Consider the following 17,185-nt stretch of genomic DNA (forward strand, 5'->3'; position numbering starts at 1 on the left):
ATTTGGTCGGGATCCCCCTTCTGGGGGGGGGGGGGGGGTGTCCCTGTTCTTTTCAGGCTGTTGGTGGCCTTTGGGGACCCCCCTTCTGGGCAGGGAGGGGGGGCCCTGTCCTTTGCGGGCTGTGGGGTGTCCCCATTCTATGCTGGCTGGTAGTGGCCGGTGGGGACCCCCCTTCTGGGCGGGGGGGGGGGGTGTCCCCGTCCTTTGCGGGCTGTGGGTGGCCTTTCCCTCCCTCTTCCCATCCCCCGTGCAAGCCCCCCTTCCCCCTGAACCCCTTCCCTCGGTGTGAGTCCTGTTCTACTCACCCAGGCTGTCTCCAGCGGCGGCGGCGCAGAATCCCTTCTTCCTCCATCCCCGAAGTCTCATGCTCTGTGTAATTACCGCTACGAGGCTTGGTGACGTCACTGAGCCTCGTAGCAGTAACGTCATAGGCCGGGACTTCGGCGTTAGAGAAAGAAGGGATTCTGCTGGCGCCGCTGGAGACATCCTGGTGAGTAGAACAGGACTCACACCAAGGGAAGGGGTTCAGGGGGAAGGGGGGGCTTGCATGGGGGATGGGAGGGGGGAGGGAAAGGCCACCCACAGCCCGCAAAGGACGGGGACACCCCCCCCCCCTCCGCCCAGAAGGGGGGTCCCCGCCCGGCCACTACCAGCCAGCATAGAACGGGACACCCCCCCCCCCCCCCCCTTGCTGCACAGAGGGGATCCCTGCAGGCCACTACCAGCCCGCATAGGGAATCCCCCTGCACAGAGTGGGACACCCGTCCGCACACATAGGGGGAATCCTTGCACGCAGCACATTCTCTGCCCCGCCAGCTGCACAGGGATTCCCAAGGGTGGCTGGATGCTTGTTCTGTATGCTGGGGGTAGCACAGATCGCTACCCACAGCGTGCAGTCAGGCATCCAGCCATCCTGGGGAATCCCTCTGATGAGGGAAAATTGCAGCGGGCGGTGCAGAGAAACAGGAAATCTCCCTGGCGGGATTGACGAGCTCAGCTCGTCCAAAACACTTTCAGCAAGTAACGCTAGGGAGGTTAAAGTGTACTTTTGTGAGAAGAAAAATTGCCTCTTTGTGGCTATATTAAAGTTTAACTCCACTTTCATTTAAAAATAATAAAAAATAAATCAATGCTACGTGTATTGCAGACATTGGCTATCATTCATAAAGCATTCCTGCATGCGGAAATGCTGAAAACAGCTGACTTTACCGAGCACTTAGCAAAATGTGTATTCATAAAGGCTGTTTCCGCATGAAAAACTGATAATCCCGAGCAGTGCGATAAATTACCCGCCTTGTGCTGTGATTATCTTAACAAATGCAACAAAATGTCAATTCATAAAGATTAGAGCAAGCGGTATGCGGACGGGGAATACCGCTCCCTTGGAAGTAGCTATAAGCATGCGGAATACATTTGTCAATGGAGACAGACCTCCCAAGCAGCAGCAGAGAGAGCAGCGCACAGAAGGACTCAGGCAGCTTCTCCTCTTACGCCCAGCCTACCGACAGCCTAGTTCGGGAAATCACCGCACTTCTACTGGCAACATTTTTATGAATGAGCACCCTGAAGTCCAAAATACCGAAAGCGGTATTTTCCCCGCACAAATTTTGTTACCGAACTCACTTTTATGAATGATAGCCATTGGAGAGACTACCTTGCCTGCTTTCCCATACTGTCTGCTGTGCTCTCCTAGCTCATAGGTGTGCTGCACGTTAGGTGTGATTGCGAGCAGCTGCACATGTCCTATGAGCAGACTTTTGTTACTGTGAATTCCCTGCAGATGTGATTAGCCCTAGTTATGTGAGTGAAACTCGTTGCAGAAGGAAATTGGGATTCAAAATCAAAAATTTAAATTGCATACTTAAGCCAAAAAGTGGACCATTGTCTGGGCAACTGAGAAATATAATGCAGAAAAGAACTGCAGACTGAGCTGGAATAGTAAAAAGATTTGTATATATGTAGCATATGCAGTATATTTAACTGAAATGGAGTTAAACTTTAAAAGCAGTCCATTTGTAGTCACTGCTACATTTGCCTTCAAAAAATACATTGAAAACCAGTGTGTTCCGGCAGCCACACAACAATACTGAGTACATTTCAGTTTTTGGACGTGTCATGATTTGCATAGACTTAGGTGTCTGGTGTCTGCTGGATCGCAGGGCCATGGTCATGCTCTGGTGTCTGCTGGATTGCAGGGCCATGGACATGCTCTGGAGTCTCCTGGATCGCAGGGTCATGGGCATGTTTAACATCAAGGGTTGTTCTTGATAAGCCTATGACTTGCCTCTGGAACCACTCACTCCTATGTATCCACCAATCAGAACAAGTAGGTGGCACACCACTGGTTTTATTTTATAGAGCAATTAGAATGATAATACATGGGATGGACATACTGGTGCACAGTGTTTACATGGCCATGGTATTGGTGCTGTATTGTGGACAGGAAGTGGGAATGTCTAGACTTCCTCTTACTGTAAGTTAGTAAAGATTGGTGAATGCCTAGACCAACTTGAGTTCTTGGATATATTTGGGGTGGATCATTTTTGCTGTCTTACCCAAAGGCTGTCTGGTGTTGGAGGTATGTAACTAAGGGCTGTACATCACCAAATTGCCCCAGTAAGTGGGGAAACCTACTCGAGAACCTGTTAAAAACCTTCACACGGACTCTGTATTATCTGCAGTCTTTTGTTTCAGTGATAGCTGCATATTTTCCTCGCACGACCACACTGGTTTATTTTTAAATATGGCAGCTTTGACTTAGCTGGAGTGCAATGTATCAGTTTACTGGAGCCTTGTCCTGTGCTGAGGACACTCTTGTACTGACTGTTTACTGCGCTCTGATACTTCAGTCCCAGAGTGCCTTATGAAACTTTCTGCTTATGCCCCCGAAGCTGATTGGTAGCCTAAAGTAGTGTACCCATGCTTCACTAGCTAGAAAAGTGTTTATTACGTACCACAGTGTGCCTGCATGGATGCCCCTTATGTTTCTACTCTGTATACAAGTATCTTCCTGCACACACGGCCAGTTATCTGTGTGTTTTTCTCTCAGGCCAGTTATCCATTTGTTGCTTTCTCTTGTGATTTTTACTAAAAGGGTGGTCACATGAGGCACGCTGGGATGCACAATAATATGACCGTTATCTGTAATAAACTGTGTATTAAAGCGGACCTGAACTCAGAACTTCCTCTCTGCTCTGAAAGATACGCAAGAGCAGGATAACATTTAAAGAGACACTGAAGCGAAAAAAAATATGATATGATTCGTATTTGTAACAAAACGAAGTGATAAAACCTTAGGAGCAGAGACATAAGTCTCATATTGTTTCCAGTACAGGAAGAGTTAAGAAACTCCAGTTGTTATCTATGCAAAAGAGCCATTAAGTTCCACGACTTTCAAAGTTGCAGAGAGATCTGTCTTCTGAAGCTTGTTATCTCAGTGTCTGGCACTGTATTGTTTGTTTTTTCTCTGCAGAGAACAGTTCAAAAATTGACTGACCTGCTCTGTAAAATCATTTAGAATGCTGAGTAGTGTGTAAACTGCAAATATTAGAGAATGATGCAGTTATAAAAAAAAAAAAAACAACTATATAACTGAAAATAAAAATGAGAATATTTTCTTTTCTACTAATGTTCTAGTAATTATCTGTACTACACAACCAATTCATTATATCATAATGTTTTTTGATTCGCTTCAGTGTCTCTTTACAGAAAAACATTTATTTGCTACAGCTGATACAAATCCTGCAATAAATCTGCAGTGTGTCTACTTCCTGCTTTCATGGAAGCAGACACATGTTTACAAATTAGCAGCTCTGCGGTGGCAGAGAAGATTCCTGAGCTGACACAGCTGAAGAGATCAAATTACAGTGGTGATTAGTCACAGATGTGGGGGAATTACACAAGCTAAACACTATAAATACATACAGGGTGCATTTCTCTCTGTTTTCCTTCTGTCCTGTGCAAGAGTTCAGGTCCACTTTAAAGAATAACACTGCATAGGATGTCAATGGGCAGGCCAGTAACTCTAGGTATAAACCGACAACCTTAAAATGCAGGTTAAAAACTATACAACCCCAGTTCCAAAAACAGCAATGCTATGTAAAAGGTAAATAAACAAAATGGTTTGGTAATTTGCAAAACCTATCCAAAAAGTTAGTGTTTTTTTTGCTTAAAGGACCACTATTGCAAAGATTGTAAAATTTAAAAGGTATGCAAAACACATACAAATAAGAAGTATGTCTCTTTTGGGTTAAAATGAGCCATAAATTACTTGTTGTCACTTACAGTAGGTAGTAGAAATCTGACATTACCGATGCTGAGAATCCATAGGGGATTCTCAGCATGGCCTTTATTCTTTATAAAGACATTCCCTGAAAAGGAACAATACAATGATGCTGGCCAGCCTCCCTGCTCGCTTCACACTTTTTTTGGCAGTTGGACGGAGCAACTGCCATTCACTAAGTGCTTTTGAAAATGTTGAAAACCCCGAGAATCCTCGATGAAGAGATGGGCTAGTCCAAAACCTGTCGGTTCTGTCAGATTTCTACTACCTACTGTAAGTGACAGCAACATAGGAGAAAATTAATGTATGGCTCATTTTACTCTGAAAGAAATGTACTTCTTTGTTGTATGTGTTTTACATGTATTTTCCATTTTACAATTTTCGCGATGGTCCTTTAAAACATTTCTCAGTTTGAGCATTTGATTCTGATTAGACATGGAGTCTTTAATGGCTCATCGCATTCTGTTTTAAATGACATTTTACACAGAGTCTCAACTTTTTGGGGGGGAATGGAATTGTGAATAGCTGCTGCTAGCTTGTTGGTATTTTTGTCTCTTACTGCCAGTCCCTGTGCATCATAAATCCCTGTTAAATACATGGCACATTCTAATACCAATCCAGATCCGTGTATAGAGGCACCTTCTTCATGGGATAAATGTTCTCGTCACTGCAGTGTTGCCTGCTTCCTTTCCACATTGGACTCAACTGATGGACAAATCAATTAGATATAACCATATGACACCCAAAGCAGAGAGAATGATAAATGTCAGACTACATGGTTCAGCATCCCTACAGTACAGTAAAAACCATGTCTTTACATGAAGATGTGAAACTTGTTATTAACAGGAAGTAAATCATGAGAAATTCTAAGATCGCAGGCTGCTAAGAGGAAAAGAACTGTTGAGACAGGTCTTGAGCCTTATTTGCATAGGTGCACAGCTGCAGATAAACATAGCTACACAGTTTTTTTGTTTTTAATTTTCTAAGTTCAGTTCTAAGTAAGAAGTGAGAAGTACAGTATATGGAGGCTGCCATATGTATTAACCTTTTAAACAATACCAGTTGCCTGGCAGCCCTGATGATTTATTTGGCTGCAGTAGTGTCTGAAACAAGCGTTTAGCTAATCTTGTCAAATGTGACAATATTGTCAGAAACACCTGATCTGCTGCATGCTTCTTCAGGGTCTATGGCTAAAGGTATTATAGGCAGAGGATTAGCAGGATGCCAGGCAACCAGTATTGCTTTAAGTGGACTTAAACACAGAACTTCCCTCTCTGCTCTAAAGATAAGCAACTGCTTAATAACCTTTTAAAGAGAAACATTATTTGTTGAAGCTGATACAAATCCTGCAATAAATTTGCAGTGTGCCTACTTCCTGCTTTCATGGAAGCAGACATGGGGTTAAAGGACACCGGAGGTTAAAATAGACTAATGAAAAAACAATTGTATCTATCCTCCTCCTAAAAATGTTTTTTTTTTTTTAAAGATATTCCACAGTTTTATATTCAAATCTACTTTTTAAGTTTGTATTGTCTTATTGTTTTTGCTCAATGACACATTCATTGAAGTATAACAAACTAGAATCTATCAACTATTGACCCTTTTCATCTCTTTCCTGCTTTCAGAAGCCATTTTCTGCTAGGAAAGTGTTTTATAGTTGTAATGTCTTATCAGTGAGGGTCACACTGTAGTCTGACCCAGTCCAGACTCAGACAGGAACTGCCACTTACATACCTGATGTTTAACTCTTTCAGGCAGAGGAAAAAAAAAAGGAACACAGCATAGTTGTGTGCTAGGCGCTGTACATACACGTCTATCTTATCATGTCACCTCTGGTATCCTTTAAAGGGGAACTTCAGCCTAAACAAACATACTGTCATTAAGTTACATTAGTTATGTTAATTAGAATAGATAGGTAATATAAGATTTTACCCACCCTGTTTTAAAAGAACAGGCAAATGTTTGTGATTCATGGGGGCTGCCATCTTTGTCATGGGGGCAGCCATCTTTTTGGTTGAAAGGAGGTGACAGGGAGCAGGAGACACAGTTCCAACTGTCCTGTGTCCTGATAAACCCTCCCAGCTGCACACACTAGGCTTCAAATGTCAAATTCAAAATGTAAAAAAAAAAAATTGCCCCAAAACAGCATAACGAGAACAACAACATCAGAAATCCCATCATGCTTTGCACAGCATAAGGGGAAAACTGCCCGGGCAGTTTTCTTCTGTGCAGCTAAAAATGAGGCTTGTATAAGAGAAACAAAGTTCTGATGCTATGAAACTGTTAAAGAAACCCCAGGCCTTTTCAGTGCTGCTGAGTCGATTTTTAGTCTGGAGGTTCACTTTAACATCCTGTGTTTACAAATTAGCTGCTCTGCCATAGCAGAGGAGATTTCTGAGCTGACACAGCTGAGAGAACAAATTACAGTGGTGATTAGACAGGCTAAACTCTCTAAATACATGCTAGGTGCATTTTTTTCTATGTTTTCCTTCTGTTCTGTGCAAGGGTTCTGGTCTACTTTAAACATAAATATGACAGCCTCCATATCATTCTTGCTTCAGTTGTCCTTTAAAATGTACACAAATTATTGTGATTGCTTTCATAATTTGCCATGTTCAGTTTTCAGTGTGGTTGGGCTTTAATAGTCCTTTTAGGCTGTAAACAAACCAGAACACGTGATTGTGTTGTCTTTCCATCCGTTAGTTATCTCAGATGATTTAAAGGGGAAATCCTCTAAAATGTTTAACTGAAATGTCAAAGGTTATTTTGGTGAGTGTTTAACTGTAAAGCGGTTTTTCTTTGTTTATTGCAAGACCCGCCTCTCCTTTGTTCTTAGTGTGTGTTTTCTCAGTGATCATCCTATCCACATAAGAGGAGAATTGTGTATCTGAAATAAAAGCTGACAATAGGCAGCCACGCTTCTGTGACTAGTAATGCTATTTGACACCAGTTTACATAATTTCATTTTTTTTTTTTACCTCATCTTTTTACATTTAAGGGTTAATTACAGGCAGTAGTCTTTTACTTCATCTACTTCCTTCCTCCGCATGACGGTTCCAAGCAACAGAAAATGGAAGGCAGATAAGGACTGTTCTAAAGGTTACATTAGAAAGATTATGGGCAGATTCGACCAAGAGACAAATATATCTCTAATCGCATCTGCCCATACACTACAGGCCGATTTCCGTCCCATTTCAGCATAAAATCATCAGGGAATCGGCTGAGCCACCGCATCCACCCCGCCGCTGCCCCCAAAATGTATAAGTGTATGTAGTGTAGTGCATTTATACATTACCTGTCCTGTAGCAGCTTCCAAACGGTGTCCGTCCATCTTGTCTAGTAGGCCACATACACGCTATCGGCACATAGCATCTGACGTCAGACGCTATGCGCCGCCGGTGTGTATGCGGAACCCGGCGAGATGGACGGAGACCGCGTGAAGGCTGACACCAGACAGGTAACGTATAAATGCACTACACTACATACATTTATACAGTGCAGCGGCGGGGGTTTTGTCGTCTCGTCGCTCGTTCGCAATTCGGCTGCCGTACCGCCGCGCACCTGACCAACTTCAGGCCGAAATTTTCCAGCATGCGCCATCGACCGTGCGGCCAATTTCTGTCCCAATTATAATCGAGTTGGATGGTCGATTGGTCGGCTAATGTATGGCCCCCTTAAGTAGACTTAATTGCCCACAAGCTAAGATCAAGCATCAGGGAGGGGGGAGAAGGGGGAAGATTGTGCTTCAAACAAATAACAACAAAAGTCACGCTTTATGAATGTCACACAAACCCTGGATAATGGAAGTGGAAAGGGAGGGGGGTCTGTTAACTTCTCAGGGCTCGTTTCCACTAGTGCGGCGTGCGTCTCGACGCACGCCGACACTGTGCGGGTGGGCGGGATCGCAGGCGAATCCCATGAGCCGTGCCATGCACGGCTATGGGAATCGCAGCCTCCGCCGCAAATTCTATAGGGGGTTATCCCCCTATGGCAGTTTCCCCGCGCGATTTGCCTGCGGGGAAACCCTGCGGATTCACGGCCGTTTCCGCGACAGTGGAAACGGGCCCTCAAACATGGCAGCTCTTTCAGCTATTTAAAGCTAGGAGCTGCTAAGATCCCTTTAAATTCTATTCATGTCGTTCTGGGCCTTTCATTAGCTTCTGGTTTGGGCAGACTTATCATATCAATAGCCTGGTGCTTCCAACAGTCATTTCAAATACCAAGTATGCGTGCTGCACATGGCATTGTTTAACCAACAAGGGAGTTTCTAGGGCACAGTTTGACAGGTTGTGGGGAGAGTACAGCCATCCTTTTTATTAATGAATCCGATCATTCATTCAATGGGCATTGCATGTCTGTAGCTCCTTCTCAGTGGCACCACCTGCAGTGCTGCCCACAGAGCAGGAAGGTGTAGAATGAGAGCTGGTCACTAGATGGCAACCACTCTGTTGCCACATCTTGGTTCTGGATCACGTGATAAACTTTTCCAGAGGGAGTTTCTTTAAAACAGCTGTGAGAGATCTGGAAATTGTGTGAGTAATGGCGTAGTCCCATTTTCCTCTTTTTACAGTAAATCTGAACTAAACCTACCTTTACTCATCTCTGCTGTGAGCTGCAGAAAGTGTTGTTGTGTAATGCTGGGCATACACGAGTCGACCCGGTGGCTCGATTAGTTGCCGGATCGACTCCCGCTGCATCCGGGCGGGCGGCCGGCCGGATCGATTCCCGCTCGTCCCCGCGGGTGCTCCTTATCTTCCGCTCGATTCCCCGCTATTGTCCGCTCGCGGGGATCGAGCGAGGTATCGATCCAGCGGGTCATCAGACCTGTCGGAAATTATCAATCGAGCCATCAGCGGCTCGATTGATAAGGGCGCATCGGCCCGTGTATGCCCAGCATTATTGCGTGCTACAAAGTCTGAGAATGACATTACCCACATCTGATACTGCTTCTGACTCTAGACAATTGATTTTTGCCTCTAATATAATCCTATTAACACAGTGAGGAGTACATGAGCAGTGGAAGAATGAAAAGACTGAAAGCGAGCAATGAGGCTACTATAAAGGTAGATTTATAAAGGTAGACCATTAGATTTAATTAATATAATCAGATTGGTTGAAAATCTGTGCTGCCAAGAACATGCTCGATCGACCATGCGACCAATTTCGGGCTGCTGCAAGAGGACGAGCAACGAATGCAACAGACCCCCCCCCCCCCCCCCGGCATAAAATGTGCCCCGCGCAGTATACTGATACCTATCGGTCTCCGCCACTGGCTCCGTGGTCCGTCCACACACACCCCATGTGGTTGCCAGCATAACGTGGGCACGTGTGTGTACGTCACACACACACCCAGGTTACACTGGCAAACACGTGGGGCATGTGTATGTCAACGGACCATGGAGCCAGCAGTGGACAGGGGCGGCGAGGTTGCGGATGCAGTGTCGCAAGGCTGATTCCCAAGAGATTTCATGCTGAAATCGATCAGGAATCAGCCTGCGGTGTATGGGCAGGCAACAGATCTCTCTCCGATCAGATTCGATCACAGAGAGATCTGTCAGACTATGAATGAGCCATACACACGTCTGATATTTCTGAACGGCTTGACATTCAAACCGTTCCTTTGAACGACAGTTTGGTGTGTGTACGAACGATCGTTAGACTGATAGCAGCAGTTTTGACTGATCCGCTTTGGGGATCCGTGGACTAAAGACCCATACACATGCTCAACAGCGGTCTTTTATGCATCACAATTATCAAACAACTTTTGTTGTGAAACAAGTTAAAACAACCCAAAAAAAGTTGCTTGGTATTGTTCACACAACTGATAAGAAGTGGATCCAACAGTTGAATTGACGTCTTATCAGTTTTATCAGTCCACAGCGCTGCGTAATATGTTTGCACTTTATAAATACTATAAATAAAATAAATAGGCTCTCCCACCCATCCCTCTTTGTACCTGCAGTAGAAGCAGGGCTCTGCCAGTCAAGTTAATGCAGCCCACTTATTCTTTTGTAATACCTTTATGAGTAGGAGCATCAGACAGTGCCAGGCTTTGGTAGAATGAAACAGCTGGTGTTCTAGGCAGTGCTACATGGTCAAGGTAGAGGAGGAAGAGCATAGAGCCGGGGCACAATTGTTTCTCTCTTAAATCCTGGAATTAGTCTTTACTGTTTGCTTGAAATTCATCTTTACCTTTCAGTCTGGCGCAGTGATGAAGAGGCAAGCAGGGCACAGTGGCTGCTGCAGGTTTGAAGTCCTCAAAGCTCATAATCTGACACACAGGGATGACATGACCCGGCTGCTTATTCACACTGTGGTAAGCTGCAATACTGAGGTTGTCGAGCTTGAAATTGCTGTCTGCTTTTTCACTAGAAGAAAACCATGATGTGCTAAGAGAGGCTAGTCAGTGGTTACCGTCTTTGTATTATTTCATGCCTGCTAACCTTAACACGTGGCTGGATTTACATTAGTATTTGTATTGGTTCTCCTGTGGTGTAGATAGTCTGACACCAGCCAACACGAGGCATGTTTAGCTTGCTTGCCTTATAGGAACAGAATGGGTCATGTTTGCTAGGGGGTGTTTCATGTGTATGAAAGATAATTTCAGTCCAGAGAAAAAAATGCCAGTAAATATGTCATTAGGTTATATTGATGAATGTAGGTTTTTTCATTATTAGAGCCATTCTGGGTTTACATACTCATGCTAACCAGGCCTTTGAAGCTTAGCATCCCGTACTGACAAAGGATTTTTCCAGGCCACAAGAATCAGACTGTAATAGTTTTAAGGTCCGTTCACACACTCAATAGCTACTGCAAACAACCAACGTTGGTGAAATGACTTTACCAGCAACATAGACAAATGGTGAGTCTCTCCAATGACTTCTGCACACCGATATTGCAAACAAACAACTAATTTAAATAGTGTAAGCGGAAGTGACATTATGCACGACATGCGCACATTCTAAAGAACAGTATAGTTTAAACAACATTGTGCACATGTGATATGTGCCCAACAGTCATGTGAGTTGATCTGCTGGATGGATCGGGCAAAATGCTTAAAACAGAGGTCTTTTAGGCTCTCTCAATTTTTTTGTGAAACACCTAAAAAAAATCTCTTGCTATTGTTCAAGCAGCTGATAAGACTGATAAGAAGTCTATTAAAAATTTGGATTGACTTTTTATCAGTCTTATCAGCTGCTTGAACAATAGCAAGAGATTTTTTGTAGGTGTTTCACAAGAAAAGTTGAGAGCCTAAAAGACCGCTGTTGAGTGTGTGTATGGGGCTTAAGGTCCCTTATCCGTTAGCTATTTGTCCTACCAGAATTAACAACTGATGGAATCTGCTGGTGATCTTTTGATTCTCAAAGCTGATCATTTAAAATAAATTTGTTTTGATTGATACTGTAATCACCATGGCATTATTGATCGGACAGGGGGAGGAGGAGCAATGGAGGACTTGCAATCACTTACCCTTGAACAGAATTCATTGGTATAAAGTTAACAGGTCGATCTAGTGGTCCAATCAGGATTTAATCCAATTTCCTTTGTTGTCCGATGAAGATTGAATGGTGTAAAGTGGTAAAATAATGGCCATCTTACATGTTAGTAGGAGGACAGCATGGCATGTTAATGCAAATGGAGGGCCTCCGGCCCAAATGACCACAATGCATCTACACATGTAAAGGCCCATACACACGCCAGAGGCATGTTGGGGATCAAGACCCATTACCTTGGGAAACATTGGTGGGCCGAGACTGTACAGACACGTAGTTGAGCTGTGGGCTAACAATGTGTTATGTTGCAATGTGGGGGTACTAGGCTAACAAAGTGGCACAGGTGTGATGTCACATGGCTGTCAGGGTGAGTGGGGAGAAGAAAGCTGCTGGCTGTCGCTTAGCCAAATTGATACCAAGGGTTTGTGTTCCGATCCCTCCCGGGTGTCAGAAATCAGGCAATGTGTATGGGGCTATACTCTGACGTGTATATAACAATAAACATTCATTCAGACCTTCTACCCTGCCGCCAGTGGTGTTCCTCCAAATTGGAGATGGTTGTTAATAATTCTGCAACAGAAGGTGGAATCTGTACAAAAACGTAAATAAATAATCTGAACATTTGTATAGCGCTTTTCTCCTGTTGGACTCAAAGCGCTCAAGAGCTGCCGCCACTAAGGGCGCACTCAAGAGGCCACCCTGCAATGTTAGGAAGTCTTGTCCAAGGACTTCTTAATGAATAGGTACTGACCCTAGCCAGGATTCCAACCCTGGTCTCCCATGTCAAAGGCAGAGCCCTTGTACCAGTAAACTGAACAAGTATTTCACTTGCTCTAGAGGCCTATTGTGATGCGTACGTATGTAATCGCTGCCGGGAGACTTGGGTGCAGGATACAGCCGGTGCGGCTTATCCTGCTGCTGCACAAGTCCCGGCGACGTTAATTACTATTCCCCCTCTAGGTCCACGTGGATGGTGGGGAATGATATAATTCGGTTACCAGCTATTGCTGGAGGCCGAATTATAGTGTTAAAGGTGTAACTTCTGCTCCGTCTTCTGACGGTGCCGAAGTTACTCAGTGTGCGCCCAAATCCTGCGCTGTGATTACAGCTCTCGATTGTGATACCACAGCTGCCAAATGGACATGGCTCAGTTGGCTTCAAAATATTTAACTACCAGTAAGCTTAATTTTCTGTTTAGTGTAAAATATTATGCTATAAATTATATGTACACACTACATTTCACAGTATTGGGAGTGTCCGAACTCTCACGAGTCATATAGAATTATTTGTAATCTGTATTTAAATTCAGTATTGGATATACAGTATATTATGATGAACCAGAAACTTGTAGGATCTTGTGTTGGACCAACGGCTCCTTTAAATTCAGCTATTCATGAACTGCGTTTTTTGTTTTGGTTTTTGGGTTGTGTTTTTTGTTTGTTTTTTCTGTAACTTTTAATGTGTTTTGGCATCTTTATGCTGTTGATTGCACTGTGGCTAAATATAAATTAAATATAGGTTTATAATTTTTATTTAAAGTTACCAAAGACTCAGATGATTGTGACTGGGACTTCCAGCTTTTTATTCTAGAGTTAACCTTCAAAATTTCTCAAATATTATTACCGTATATTTTTTTTTGTCTGGAAAGAGCCAATTCAATGTACCAGTCTCCTGTGCTAGGTGGAACAGTTTATTTTATTTTAAAACAAGCTGGATTCTCGTTGAATATTATTTAAATGAAAAAAATGGCTTTCCTCCGCAAGCTGTAGTAGACATGCACACCTTAAAGGACAACTGAAGTGAGAAGAATATGGAGGCTGCCATATTTATTTGGCTGCAGTAATTTTGTCAGATCTGACAATGTCAAACACCTGCTGCATGCACGTGTAGGGTCTATGGCTAAAAAGGCAGAGGATCAGCAGGACTGCCTGGCAACTGATATTGCTTAAAAGGAAATAAATGTGGCAGCCTCCATATCCCTCTCATTACAGTTGTCCTTTAAAACAGTTGCTTGAAATTGAACTTTGATTGCACATGGTTTTTAATTCATTGTACATGTATTTGCATAAGCTACAGTGTCCTGCTTGTCATCCAGTTTGCTACTGTTGTCACTGTGTGTTACAACACTATCCTCATTGATTTATATATTTTATTGCTTCAATATGTATTTGTAATACTGTCTCAATAAACTTTCAGCAGAAACAAAAATCCGGTTGTGCGAATTTGTTTTATTTGGCAATTAAAAAAAAAAAAATGTGGAAACTAACCACTTGAGGACCAGAGGTTTATATCCCCCCCCCCCCCCCCCCGAAGTGGCTGCCGGCAGGGCCAGGAGGATTGGAGCGAGACTGCGCGAGCACCGGACAGCTGCAGGGGGTTGGTGAAGCCCCAGGTGAGTAAAACTCATTTTTTTAGGTTGCCTTAAGTGTCCCTTTATTAGCAGGACTAGCACACTACATGTTTTGCAATTTTACGTTTAGATCTAGATTGTGTTTCATGTTACAATATAATGGAAGAATTCCCATAAGAAAAAGTACTTAGAAAAGTCTATGTATAGAATTATTTTCTTTGGGCACTGTTCCCACTTGCTTCCCCTTCACATGCGGCCAGCGGGAGCGGACAGTGTAATGATGCTCTAATTAGCAGCGATCCGGCTGGAGCCTAGGGCTGATGCGCTCCCCCATAGGCTATATGGGGGGAACGCATCGGCCTGGCCCGGGATTATTGCGGACTGCACAGAAGTGCGGCCCGCTGACCGCAACGGATCCCGCGGATCCACTGCAGCGTGTGAACGGCTGCTGCTATGTATAACATAGGAGCTGTTCACTCTCTGCTCCAGTGGAAACACAGCCTGACACTTGGGGGTTTGTTTCCACGGGACACTTAAAGCTGTCTTGCATTGCTTGTGTTTGAACAATCCAGAAGGACATCAGACATTGCATAGAAAACTATCTGAGGTCCCATGCTATTTGAAAGCATTGTGTTTTCCAGTCACTCATTTCTGTCCCATCCTGTCTGCTTGCAGTGGGGTTTGCACTAAGATTCAGAGAAGCATAGCCTGCCTGCATTATGTGCTGTGGTATTAGCCCACAACCATCTGTTCTTTCTAGTGGAAATGAGCTCTTAAAGGAAGTGAGAGGCAAATGGTGGCTGCCATATAATTTCCTTTTCAACTATACCAGTTGCCTGGCTGTCCAGCTGATCTTTCTGGCATTAGCAGTGTCTGAATCACACACCTGAAACAAGCATTCAGCTAATCTAGTTGGCGTTTAGTCAGAGATCCTGATCTGCATGCTTGTTCAGCATCGGCTACAAATATTAGAGGTATGAGGGTCAACAGGAACAGGACAGCCAGGCAATTGGTATTGTTTTAAGCGGACCTGAACTCAGAACTTCCTCTCTGCTCTACAAGATAGGCAACTGCATAATATCCATGTTACAGCTCCTCAGAGATGCTGTAGTGTAGTTACTTCCTGGTTTGCTGGGAGCATGCAAAGAGTTAACATCCTCTGTTTACATATTAGCTCTGGCAGAGTCGGCAGACAGCTGGGAGATCAAAAATACATTCGCTCAGTACTTGCTGAGACGGGAGAATTAGACAGGCTGTTCTCTATAAACACCCTGCAGGGTGGACACAGGGTGGACTTCTGTGACCCTTTGTGAAAGTCAGCATGCAGTCAATGCGACTGACGTGTCGCTTTGGGAAAATCGCAGCAGACCTAAACTTGCAGTCCATTCAGCAGAACAGATCCATTCCAACGGAGCAATGTGAATGGATCCTATAGGATCCATTCACCCGTTAGAATCCGCTCCGTTTACCTCCACTAAACGGACCGTTTTTAAGGCCAATGTGAACTGTCTGGGCCTAATTAATAAGGCCTGAAATTCTGTTTATTTCTGCAGCAATCAATAAAAAGGCACCTCTTTGAACTTGAAAAATAATTATTTTGCAGTGTAGGCTGTTTTCTAATAATCCACTGTGATGCTAAAATGTGTTCCTTTTTAATAGTTGCTCTGTAGGCCTAGGCTAGCTGCATCCTATATAGGAGCTGGATCCTTAGTATAACATACTGCATTTTGGTAGCAATAGGACCCCTACTAATTTATTTCTTCCACTGCCTCAGTCAGTTATTTGGATTTGCTAATCCACCTAGCCTTGTGTGATCCCTTAATTTCAGCTGCTTTCTCCCATGAGCTTGAAAATCCGTACAGTACGAAACTGGAAGTAGAACATCATGCCAAGTAGATGTGCTGCCAAGTGCTTGGCAAATGCTCTCCAGTTAGAAGCATCGACTGGAACGCTAAAACCAAAGACTTGCACAGGATGTAATATACAGAAGTCTTCCTAGTATGTGCTAAAAATAGGACGATATGATGCGAGTTTATGGCAGTTGCACACAAAAAAAGAAATATGTAAATGTTTGAGGCCTTATTCACAAAAACGCGATGAGGAATAAAATGCATGAAAAATACTTTGATCCACATAAGGCACATAATATATTTATATTAAAGGTAGCCATACATTGCTTACTCACTCTATGGAAAATAGAGTAATCAACTTTATTGGGCTATCGAAAATAGTGTGGTTGATCATATGTAAATGAACGAGTGGCCCACCTACTATAAGCAAGATCTTATGCGATTCTCCTTCACTAATAGTCCCGCTCTAAATCATATCATCAGTAACAGATATATTTATTTTTTTATGAAAATTTAAAGAAAATTTTTACTGAAATTTTCCATCATGTCCAATCAAGTTAATTGGTCGAGTCAACTAGATATACAGTATTTGCCAATTTCTGTCAATCGAGTAGAATGGAACATAATTGAATCTCCCTCAATCCGATAAAATTGTCCATCTGCTTTTGCATATATGAACACATGGATGAATGAGAACCTTCAGACATAATGCCCACACACAAGTTCTGTCATCTGGAGCTTATCCATAAATCATAAGTAGGGATGGCCCTGCCTAGGTGAACTCACAGAAAAGCATGTGGTCTATTTGATCAACCGATTTGTAAGGTTCTGATTTGTTGTGATGACTTCCAGGTTTTAACACATGATCATGACCAGCCAATCAGAGCCTTACAAATCTATCACCTGATCAAACTGATAACATGCTTTTCCAAGAGTTCTCCTAGGCAGGGTCCTCTCTAATCGTGAGTATCCAAGCAAAACTTTGATGCGTCCCACTTACATTTCCTGTCCACCCCCGTGGTAACCCATCAAGTCATAACAAGTGTGGCTCAGCATATACCCACTTTCCTCAATCACAAGGGCAGCCTCCATTCTTCATTCTCAATAATCGCAGCCACCATCTCATCATCACATACTTATAAATATGATTGACAGAAGGTGTTGCTGAAGCAGGTACAGTAAACCCTTTGCAAGTAACTTGGTTTAAGAA

This window comes from Hyperolius riggenbachi, chromosome 2 (assembly GCF_040937935.1).
Source record: "Hyperolius riggenbachi isolate aHypRig1 chromosome 2, aHypRig1.pri, whole genome shotgun sequence".
NCBI classification, from domain to species: domain Eukaryota; kingdom Metazoa; phylum Chordata; class Amphibia; order Anura; family Hyperoliidae; genus Hyperolius; species Hyperolius riggenbachi.